Genomic DNA, 11,881 nt, shown 5'->3' with positions numbered 1-11,881 from the left:
ACCCTTGGGCTTATGGCATCCTGCTTTTTCAGCTAGGGTTATAGCTTAGCTTGAAATAATAATAATAATAATAATAATAATAATAATAATAATAATAATAGCCGAGAGATGAACAAGTAGGACTTAGAAAAGGGAATAGTTGTACAGATCAAATTATCATTTTCAGACATGTTATACAACAGTATGTATACTAAGAAATTCACTTTTGATGGCATTTGTGGACTATGGAAAAGCCTTTGATGGTAAGCACCATCCAATTTTGTGGAGAGTCCTGTGTTATTATGAAGTTCCACTTGACCATGTAAATTTAATTAAGTCTGTTCACGAGCATAGCAAGTGCAAAGTTAATGTTAGTGGAGTCCTATCAAATGAATTTCCAGTGAACAGTGGAGTACTCCAAGGGAATGTGTTGTCCCTTATGTGGTTTATGCTCCTCATGGATTTGGTAATGCATAGAACAGTTGGGATGGTGGAGAAGGAATGAACTGGATTAGTTACAGGAAATTAGCTGACCTAGAGTATGCTGATGACGCTGTCCTTGTTAGCAGTACACCACAGGACTTGCAAATCTTGCTTATCAGAATGCATGAAATATCACTGGAAGGAGAAAGGATTAATGAGGTGGAATCCTTTAAGTATTTAGGAACTATGATCTCTAATACAGGATCTTTAGATTATGAGTTTAATGAAAGATTGAAAAGAGCAAATCAGACAATGGCTAGGTCAAGTAAAATTTGGAAATCAAATCGCCTGAAATCACATATGAAAATCAGGCAATATATCAATTTAGTGAGATCCATGTTACTGTATGAACATGAGTCGTGGTATGACAATGAAACAATATCCAACTTATTTTGTAGATTTGAGAATAAAGTCCTCAAAAGAATATTGGCAGTTAAATGGCAGGACAGGATTCGAAATGAAACTATAAGAGAGATTACTCAAGTGCCATATGAGGATGAGATCATGGTGAAGGGTAGATGGAGATGGTTTGGGCATGCTCTTCGCACTCCCCAAGAGAGATTAGTTCACCAAACTTTCAACTGGGCTTCACAAGGCACTAGAAGAATTGGAAGACCCAGGCCTACATGGCTAGGGTCTATGTAGTGCGAAGTAGGATATGATGAATGGAGAAATACTGATTTTAAAAGCTCAAGATAGAGACGACTGGCGAAATTTAACCGAGGACCCTTTGCGTCAATAGGCGTAGGAGATGATGATGATGATATATGAAAGATATATCTTATTATTTTTAGTGTTTTTAAAATATCTTATTTAAATTGTTCATTACTTCTCATCTAGTTTATCTATTTCCTTTCATCACTAGGCTATTTTTCCCTTTTGGAGCCTCAGGGCTTATGGCATCCTGTTTTCCCAGCTAGGGTTGTAGCTTCACTATTAATAATAATAATAATAATAATAATAATAATAATAATAATAATAATATGCTTCTCACCATTAAATATCTTGTGTTTTCCTCGTATAAGCATCAAACATAAACAATGATTGAGCATTTTTTATCTTACTTTTTACTGTGTATAGCGAGATAAAAATAGATGCTCAAAGTTAGCTGTCTTCTAAGATATTGCATGTTACATATAAATTTTTCCGAATGATGAATCAAAGATATAATGACCTAAAAAAAAAAAAAAAAAAAAAAAAAAAACTAGTGAAAAATATTGTAATTTTTCAGGTGATGCCTGTAATACCTCGGTATTCTAGCAGTTTGTGTCAATATGGAGCTAGAATGGAAAAAGTATGATGTAGCATAACTTAGAAAAATTATCATTATCATTATCAAAAGCCAAGCAAAAGCCCTAGATTGAAAAGCAAGATGCTGTAAGCCCAAGGGCTCCAACAGGGAAAAATAGCCCAGTGAGGAAAGGAAGTAAGGAAATAGATAAGCTACAAGAGAAGTAATAAATAATCAAAATAAAATATTTTAAGAACAGTAACATTAAATTAGATCTTTTATATATAAACTATAAAAACTTCAAAACAAACAAGAGGAACTCTAATCTAAGACAGTGGAAGGCCATGGTACAGAGACTATGGCACTACTCAAGAACAGAGAACAATCGTTTGATTTTGGAGTGTCCTTTTCCTTGAAGATCTGCTTACCATAGATAAAGAATCTCTTCTACCCTTACCAAGAGGAAGGTAGCCACTGGACAATGACATTGCAGTAGTTAACCCCTTGTGCAAAAACTATATGTTGGGTATTCCCAGTGTTGTCAGGTTTGTGAGGACAGAGGAGAATGTGGAAAGAATAGGCCAGACTATTCGGTGTATGTGTAGGCAAACAAAATGAGCCGTAACCAGATAGAGGGATCCAATGTAGTACGGTCCGGCCAGTTAATGGACCCAAGAACTCTCTAGCAGTAGCATCTCAGTATCTCAGTATTACGTAATCTAAATTAGATGTAGAATTATTTCGTGAAAATAACGCCACGCGAATTGTACAGTAACTGACCACATGAGATTTTATTCTAAAAATGTCATTAGATTAACACACAATTGCAGAGATTTACTAATATGCTCAAAGCTCGCCGAATGAAGGAACACGAACATAACTAAGTGTTAAGGTATAATTGATTAGAAAGCGACATTGATAATGTTTTGTTATAAATTTAGTTGAACTTTGGTCAGTCTGACAAGGCCAGTGACCTAGCAGATGATCCTTCAAGCAAAGGGGGTGAAGATTTTGTCAGCGTTCGCCATCACAACGATCTCATTAGACTAGTGGTTTTTCAGGATGACTGATTATCCTAAGCGAAAATAGTACAATTTGACACTGATCTTTTCCTTTTTAAGGCTAACTAGTTACGTCACACTTCTTCTAAAGAATAATCATATACATGAATGCTGATTACGTTATTTTGATCAAAGTTTGCAACTAGTCCATCTAGGATTCCATCATTTTGAACCTTATCCTTGATGGATTACTGAAATTAAAATTTGAGTTTTCAGAGTAATCGTGAAAGGTAGCATGAGCTACGACTACTATGTAAACCAAAGATGGCTATACCCAAAAGAATGAAAGCTCAGAAGAACTTGTCGAGCTTTGTCTATCACACTTCTCTTCAGAAAACGTTGACATCGTTTTTATAAGCTCTCAAAAACTGTCTGTAAATATCCTCTTTCTGAATCTTGATCTGCAAATTGCTACCTCGACCAGAGACATTTCAAAACTGTGGTCACTTATAAATTTTCTAAGTATGAAGGATATGGATCTGAAATGTTAGTCTTCCTTGCTCGTCTATGTGTACAACTTCAATAGGCCCTTTTATACTCATGGTCACCCTCGAAATAGGTTTAGTCTTATTCATTTTGACAGTACTCGTAGTATTGCCCAGTATTCTAAAACGAGTGTTTTATCATACAATTATTTTTCATTGATCTCAATGCATACTCATGTTTAGTTTTAACCATTTAATAACTCGGAAAAACAGAAACGAATAAGAAAGCGCACGTGAATAGAGCACGAACGAATGCAACATTTATTGTGTAGTTCTTAAATGTAGTTAATTTTCTTAATAACAAAAAGCTTTTATAAACACCAATGCCACATAAGAAAAATTATCCATACCAACCTTCTCAGCTTTATAATCCTTTAAATAAGCCTAGTAAGAATAAATCCCTTGGGCCTCAAATCCTTGTCGGTCTAGACCGCCTTACATAATCCTGAGGGTCAAATCATGTACCCAAATTCCACTCTCGCCCTTCATCGGCTATCACTAATTTGACTGCAATGTTCACCGTGTCAGAATAAAGTAAGTTATACACTGCCTTATCTCATTGCCAATGGCTAACTGACAGATGACATACAGGACGCAGGGATACCAACATTTTCTCTCTCTCTCTCTCTCTCTCTCTCTCTCTCTCTCTCTCTCTCTCTCTCTCTCTCTCTCTCTCTCATCACAGAGACAGTCGAATATACTGTTTATCAGATTTAATGCCTAATTCGATTTTGTTCAAACATGTTTCAACTATGAAAAAAGCTTGCCAAAGCTGTGACATTCACATGATGCAAATATAATCTTATCTCTTGGCCATATCAATCTGTAGGTAGGTTTAAAGATAATGTTCTCTATATCTGTTGTATTGGCCGATGATTTGTTCATAGGTTGATAGATATACAAAGGTTTTAGCTCGATACACCTAAAATTGAACATCAATATCAGTATACAAATGTGAATATATAAACATTAGAACACACACACACACACACACACACATATATATATATATATATATATATATATATATATATATATATATATATATATTTATATATATATATGTATATATATATATATATATATATATATATATATATATATATATATATATATATATATATATATATATATATATATATATATATATATATATATATATATATATATATATATCTTACTGAAAGCACACAGTACTTGTACAGTATCGCTCAAAACGGAAACTAATGTCTAATGTTGAAGATATGCGCTTGTTTTGAAAGAAACTGTAAATCCTTTATTATCATCACTCATATCATTATTATTATTATTTTTGTGGATAATTAAAATTTGAAACCCTTACCCTCAAAGTATACAAAGTATAACAGGAAATTTTCCTTTTTCGTTTAAAATTACAACAGAAGTTAGTCATTTGTTTACTCCACGCAGATCAACTCCGATGCGAGAAAAAATTTCAGAAAATTCTCTTTCAAACGATGTGATGTGATGTGATGTCCAAAAGCTTATCTATTATAGGTCAATTCATTTAGCTATTAGTTTTTTATTCATTTTGTTTATGTGAAGAGTCCTGTTTTTTTATATTAAGAAGAAAACAGATAGGAGGCTAAGAAAGTTCACCAGCGGATGTCCCGTTTAGTCATATTCTTGAGACGTTTGGAGCAGTGACGGCTCGGGATAGGTACGGTGTAACTGCAGCACCCCCTATTTTTATTTGATATTAATGATAATATTCATTATAGTGATTTTTTCAATTCTTTCTTTATACTTGTACAATATGTAATCCTTAAGCTTACTGTCAGTTGCCACCCTTCACTTTAGGCAAAAAAAAAAAAAAAAAAAAAAAAAAAAAAAAATAGATAAATAAAAAATAAAAGAAAATTTGTATGGAACTCGGCACTTCGCGCCAGAATCTGAACCACGGGCCGACGAAAGGGAGAGAGAGAGAGAGAGAGAGAGAGAGAGAGAGAGAGAGAGAGAGAGAGAGAGCACTGTCGTTCCCACAGGGCCAACTTTAAGTGTAGGAGGAGGATAGTTATTTATTTTTAATCCACGGGCGTTGTCCTAGAAAATTGTTTACTATATTCTTGAATGTAATAGAATGTAGAATTAGATTATTATCCTACTTACAGATATTCTATTTGATTAATTTCTTTCGTTTCTTTTACATTTTTTTCGGTTCTGTTGACAATTCCCACGACTACAACAAAGGCTTTTCAACAATAAAAAAAAACTTTTCTAAGAAGCAATAGGAATTCGGAAAGACTAAATACTCTTGCAGGGCATTCAATGGAGTAAAATATTCCTCAGTGGTCATTTATCTAAAGATCAGGAAGAAAATAATAGATCGGGGAGAAAAAATAAATCATTCCGTTCATATTAAAACAAGAAAAATCTATCTAATTTTTAAATGAATGGATCAAGCTTGGACAGTAACAATTTAAGCTATAGCAAGTAACAATTATTTCACTGCTTTTTTTTTTTTTTTTTTTTTTTTTTTTACGATATCAGGTTTCATAATACATTTCCCTATGCGTGTATGTTTCTTTCTACACAATGTTAAAACAAAGGCTATAATCTTTTTTTCCTTTTTAGCAGCACCCCCACTAATTACAGCCACGAGCCACCATTGGTTTGGAGACTTCTTATATATATATATATATATATATATATATATATATATATATATATATATATATATATATATGTGTGTGTGTGTGTGTGTGTGTGTGTGCGTGTATGTGTGTCTGTGTGTGTGTATTCTAACTCGTGTTTCTACCAAGTTAGAATAAATGTTGAATGCTCTATATATAATTTATACACATACACACACACACACACACATATATATATATATATATATATATATATATACAGTATATATATATATATTATATATGTATGTATATATATACATATATACATACATATATATATGTATATATATATAACAAATGCAACCGGTTCTAGTCCACTACAGGACAAAGACCTCAGACATGTCCTTATTCCTGTCTGGGGTTTGACTAGTTTTCATCCACTCTGGTTAACTGTGGATTGGAGATGGTGGGAGACTTTTGACTGATCCCTGTATGAGTGGCACTGTCTAGTTCAGCTTTGCTGATCACGGCAATATGCGAAGAATTTCACCATGTTAAGGTACCGATCCACACTCAGAAAGGGATATATATATATATATATATATATATATATATATATATATGTATATATATATATATATATATATATATATATATATATATATATATATATATATATATATATATATATATATATATATATGTGTGTGTGTGTGTGTGTGTGTGTGTGTATGTGAGCGTGTGTCTTCTTTCTTACCATTGTCCCTACATTAAGGGGTCGGTTGCCTGATGCGCCCTCTCTAATGCCTTCTATCAAAGGCCTCCTCTTCCACCAAACTTTTTCTCTCCCTATCTTCCTTCACCTTATCTCTCCATCTAATTCTGTGCCTCTTTTATGATCTTCTCCCTCTAACAGGTTCCTCCCAAGCCCTCCTTATTCCATCCACACCATCCATCCTCAACTCATGTCCACACCATCTCAATCGTAACATTGTTATCATCTCTGTAATTTTTACTGTGCCTGTCATTCTTCTTACTTCATCATTTTCCAATCTTTCAAGGAGTGATAGTTCCATAATCCACCTCAGCATTCTCTTCTCTGTTCTCTAAAGATTTGCTTCCTCTTTTCGTCTTAACGTCCAAGTTTTTTATTCATATACTAACACTGGTCTTATTGCTGTGCTATAGATCTTTACTTTTAGCTTGATTGGCATTTTCTTCTCTTCCACTACCTCCCTCCACTTCATCCAGGCTGCTTTAATTCTATTGTCAACTTCAGCCTCACATCCTTCCTCCTGATTTATAGTAGATCCCAAGTATCTAAATTGTTCTACCTGTTCTGTAACTGCGTCTCTCCTTTCATATATGGCTACCCTGTCCCTACCTTCCTTACTGCTCACCACTGCTTCAGTCTTATCCACATTTACCCTCAAACTACCCCCTTCCAAAAGTCTTGCCACTCTACCATTCTTCTTTGTAGTTCTTCCTTGTTTCCATCAGTAATCACCAAATCATCTGCATATAGCAACTCCCTCAACTCTTCATTACTGATTCTTTCACTTGAAGTTATTCTCTCCATCTCCTCTCTATGTCATCATCCCTATGCAATATAATTCCATCTCTATCCCTGATTACTACCAGTTGCCCCAAATCCTGTCTTTGCCTTTTCCTCATATTTGAGATATTATAGATCTTTTCTCCTTCTTTTATTCCTATCCTTTGTAGAGAAAACAACAAGCTAGCCAGCACCCGTCCATTTCTTATAGCGAATTTAATTTTCGGTAGCAATTAAACTGTCATATATTAACCGAAACCAATCCTCATTAGGTGTTTCGCAGGCTCCCTAAGTACAAAGAACGGTGAGTTCTAACAGTATAATACATGAAATATGTGTTACTCATGATTAAGCCTCACTGATATTGGATATAAGATTAAGGCTAGGCATCCGCAATACACTTTTCTCAAACTTTTTTTATTTGGTCATAAAGCTATTGAAATAATGTATTTCTCAGGAGCTGACATATTTGGCGTTAGGAACATGTTTAGTGGTATGTATTATATTTAACTTTGATTTAACTTATAAGTGTATGAATATTTCAGCATGTTTGCACATATGAGTAGCATTACAGGAGTAAACTGCTTGAACATATTATTTTGTTAGTATTCCTTGTCTTCTTATTTTTTTCTATTTCCTAAATAAAGACTAACATTTTACAGTATTTGTAAACTGCATTTGTTTGTATTTGTATTTTCATGAACATTGAATGTGTGTTTACCGTCTGTGCTTTCTATGTTTGCATACTTGCTTTGTCTTATGTTTGCACGATGTATTCAATTCATGAAGAAATCCTTTTTATAGTATTATGTTTTCTCATATTTTTAATTATATTAGAGTTTATTTGCATGTAATTCATGACGCAGTTTTAGCTTGCTTGTATGTTACTTTTTTTTTGGTTTACAATTTTTATGTGCAATATTATTTACTGTTATTTTTTTCTTATGTATAATTTATTAAAGTTTCTTTGATGTGATTTATCTTTCATATTTGGTTGGCTTATATGCTACCTTATTACTATTTCCACCACCTTTTGATTATTTTTATGTGTGATTCAATTTAGTGAGTTATTTTATTCCTTTTGTTTTCATATCTATACACTTATTAGTTTACATTACTAAAGAATATACACGAATGCATCATGCATTTCCGTTTCAATAAAAACATTTCCGTTTCAATAAAAAGAAATTACAATTGTGTTTTATATACACCTAATATTATTCTACAATGGCCTACAAATTGTAATCAAATGTATCCCTACACATCACATATGACTAAGTTTAACAGATCAGATATACAGTATTTTTACTTTATTCGAACGTGATATTGTATAGAATATTTAAAAAGGATTGTAATATACAATACTTGAAATTGCAAGAAAATCAACTAAATTATAAGAGACATGGCTATTAAGTTTCTGAAAAAAGCAGACAGAAAAATAAGGATATGTATTCTTTAATCTATAAATGTACCTATTTGTAAAATTACAATTTAGTTATCTAAAATTTAAGAACGTCATAAATATAAGAATAAAATATACTGAGGCAGTTATGCAAATTATGAAATAATATGTCACAAATTTACAATCGAACTCCATCCTATATTCCCGTAAGGATTACAGCTCTGAATGTTTAACCGTTCACTTAATAGATGGAGCCATTCGTTTTGGATTGGAGTATCTGGCATCATTTCATAGCACACTCATTTGAGTGCTATTAGTCTCAGCCCTCCTATCTTCATTTCAGTATATAGTCTTTGAACTACTGTGTATACTGCAGGAAGATAGGGAGGCTCAAAATAGAATGTTAATATACTAGCTACCAACTCCAAAGTGAACACTATTGTTTGACCGATCAGTGTTCAGATGGCGTTGTAGGTATATCGTATGCCGTCTGTTTGTTTAATTTTAGAATTGGACAGTTGACACACGAAATCATAGCGCCAATAGTGAATAAGTCACACAAGTATGTTTTTTGGGCTCAAGCCATGTCGTCCTGATGGAAGTTCTTTAAAGTAGCTTCCTAAGGGATATATATACTACAGTGATATTCCCAGAGAATTTTACCTTTAGGTATCCAGAATTCTAACTCCTGGCGCGAATATCCTTAAATTTTCTCTCAAGGATATTGCATAATATCAGAGGACGTATTCTTGACACGCCACATAGCAATCTGCACCCCTAATAGCATTTACGATTCGGGGAGGTGTGGCAAAATAAAAGGGACCGTATCAAGGCTACCCCGTTTTCGTACTACTATTGAGTATGATAACAGCGCCATTCCCACAATGGCGGACATTCCTTATTTTGTAGTGATTTCGCTCGGTGGTATTCCCTGCTGATCTAACTTTTCCATCGTTTTAAAGGATTATGATTATGCTTTCTCCATCTTCTTCCGCCTCTGGAAAGTTGAGTATCGGGTGTTTTGCTATGAGTATAATTTAGCTCCTGTTTCACAATGAAATTAGAGTAATTTATTGTGCTTAAGAGCTAGGCCAGTTACTGAGGCGCCATGGGCGCCGTCGTTCGTTAGGCATGTGTTATTTAGATAGCAGAACGACTTCCAGTTTAAATAGCTTTATTTAATTATTTTAATTATTTAGCTATTTAGGCAATTTTTCTCGTAAAGATTTGATAATGTGCATAATTTTCCTTTCTCTGTCGATCGTATATTTAGAGTTTCGGTGATTTAGGTGACCGAAATCTCGTCTAGCCTAGGCAACCTAACCCAGGCGTTTTACTATACGTTCAGACATCCCCCGGTTACCCTCGTGTATTATTTTTCAATTCAGCGGAGACTGATACCTCCTAGAATTTTATGAAACATTACACGTCTCTTCGGAGATTTAAGGGTAATCTCTTTCCCTCTGAGTGTAGCTTCAGGCTACAACCCTAATAGCCGTGCCTTAAATTTAATTCAGACATGACTAACCTAGGGTTTTTTCCTGCCTCTTCCCTTAAACTGCTGGTTGTGGTATACCAGCAGGTTTTGGGATTTAGTCAGAATCTTAAAGTATTTAGTCTTATGTCGGCAACCTGCCGGCAGGGCGAATGGGTTGTAGAATACCATCATTCCCCTGCCGGCTAGGCTGCCGGCAATGGAGGTTAGCCCTCCCTAGCCGCACTTGAAGTAGTGCTAGGATACCATCTTCTCCTTGTGACTATAAAACTAGTCCTGCGCCGCAGTCCTCTAGGCTGAAGAGTGGTCTTCTTTTCCCTAGGATGACGTGGCACTGGAACTCTGTTTCTCCCGTGTTGAGAGGAGGCGGCAATGCCGTCATCCCCTTAACTGTGTCGGCAATCTCTAGGATGGAGAACTGAGACTCTCCTATCACCTAGGATTCTGCCGATACTGAAACAGAGTTTCTTTTAAAAGGTGGTGGGACTGACAATTTTGCCAGTTCCTTTCACACTCTATACACGACCCTGTTCCCTACCCCTCTGTCCACTTTTGATGGCCGAGCCATTGTCTTTCTTTGGGCCGGCACCTTGCAACCTTACCATTGCCGGTAGGTTGCCGGAGCCGGCCAGACTCCCTCTCTAGCCATGACATTGGCTGACGGCAATGCATACTGCCGGCAACCACATCATCTGTCGGCAGCTATGGTCCCTACCATTAGCCGATGACTGTCGGCAGCCAAGATGGCTACCGACAGCTGGCGGCTGCTGGCAGTTGGCGGCTGCGGCATCTGGCGGCTGCCGGCAGCCATGATGGCTGAGAATGGGAAGTCCCTTGCTATCCCCAAGGTTCCTCAGTTCTCCCTTGGACTGTTCTTCACGAGTTCTGTTGCCGGATTACCGCTGGCCAGACCAGTACAGATAAGTGCTGACTTAGATGGTAGCACGCCGACTGTACCGATACTGCCGGAGGCTAGCCTGCCGGCAGTGTATTGGCGGCACCTTACCGGCAATAGTACTATAGCTGGATGGAAGCCTGAATGGTACATTCTCCCCTTCCATTGGAACCTTCTATTCAGAAGAAAGGCAGTAAAATGAGACTTTTACATCCTTAATTACTGTATACATACACAGTAAAGGAGTAGCTTTTCCTCCATGCTATCTCTCTCTCTCTAGCTAGCATACTAGATATGCCGGCTGAACTACAGTATATGTTATACAAGTAGCCAGTATATCTACAGTATAGAATATACTGCAGATAGAAAACTACTATATATTTTATACTAGTAGTTATTTCCAATATATCTTGGATATCCAACACAGGCATTTGCTGAACCCAATCCCATATTGAACGAATATGATTTCTTCAATATCCTGATTAGAAATCAGTATTCGGATTACCCTACAATATTAGATAACTTCAAGGCAGAAGTGATACACTCCTAACCCTTAAAGGGTAGAGCCTTTATCCTTGAGTCTTCCTGATGAGGAAACTCTATATTTTAATATTGTAAGGAAGGCTACAGCAAATAGGCTGAGTGGGATATACAAATATATGTCTTTAATTTCCCTAGTCCAACTGGCTTCATGCTAGATG

The sequence above is a fragment of the Palaemon carinicauda genome, chromosome 19, assembly GCF_036898095.1.
Source record: "Palaemon carinicauda isolate YSFRI2023 chromosome 19, ASM3689809v2, whole genome shotgun sequence".
Classification (NCBI taxonomy): Eukaryota; Metazoa; Arthropoda; class Malacostraca; order Decapoda; family Palaemonidae; genus Palaemon; species Palaemon carinicauda.
Note: the sequence above shows the minus strand (reverse complement) of the source record.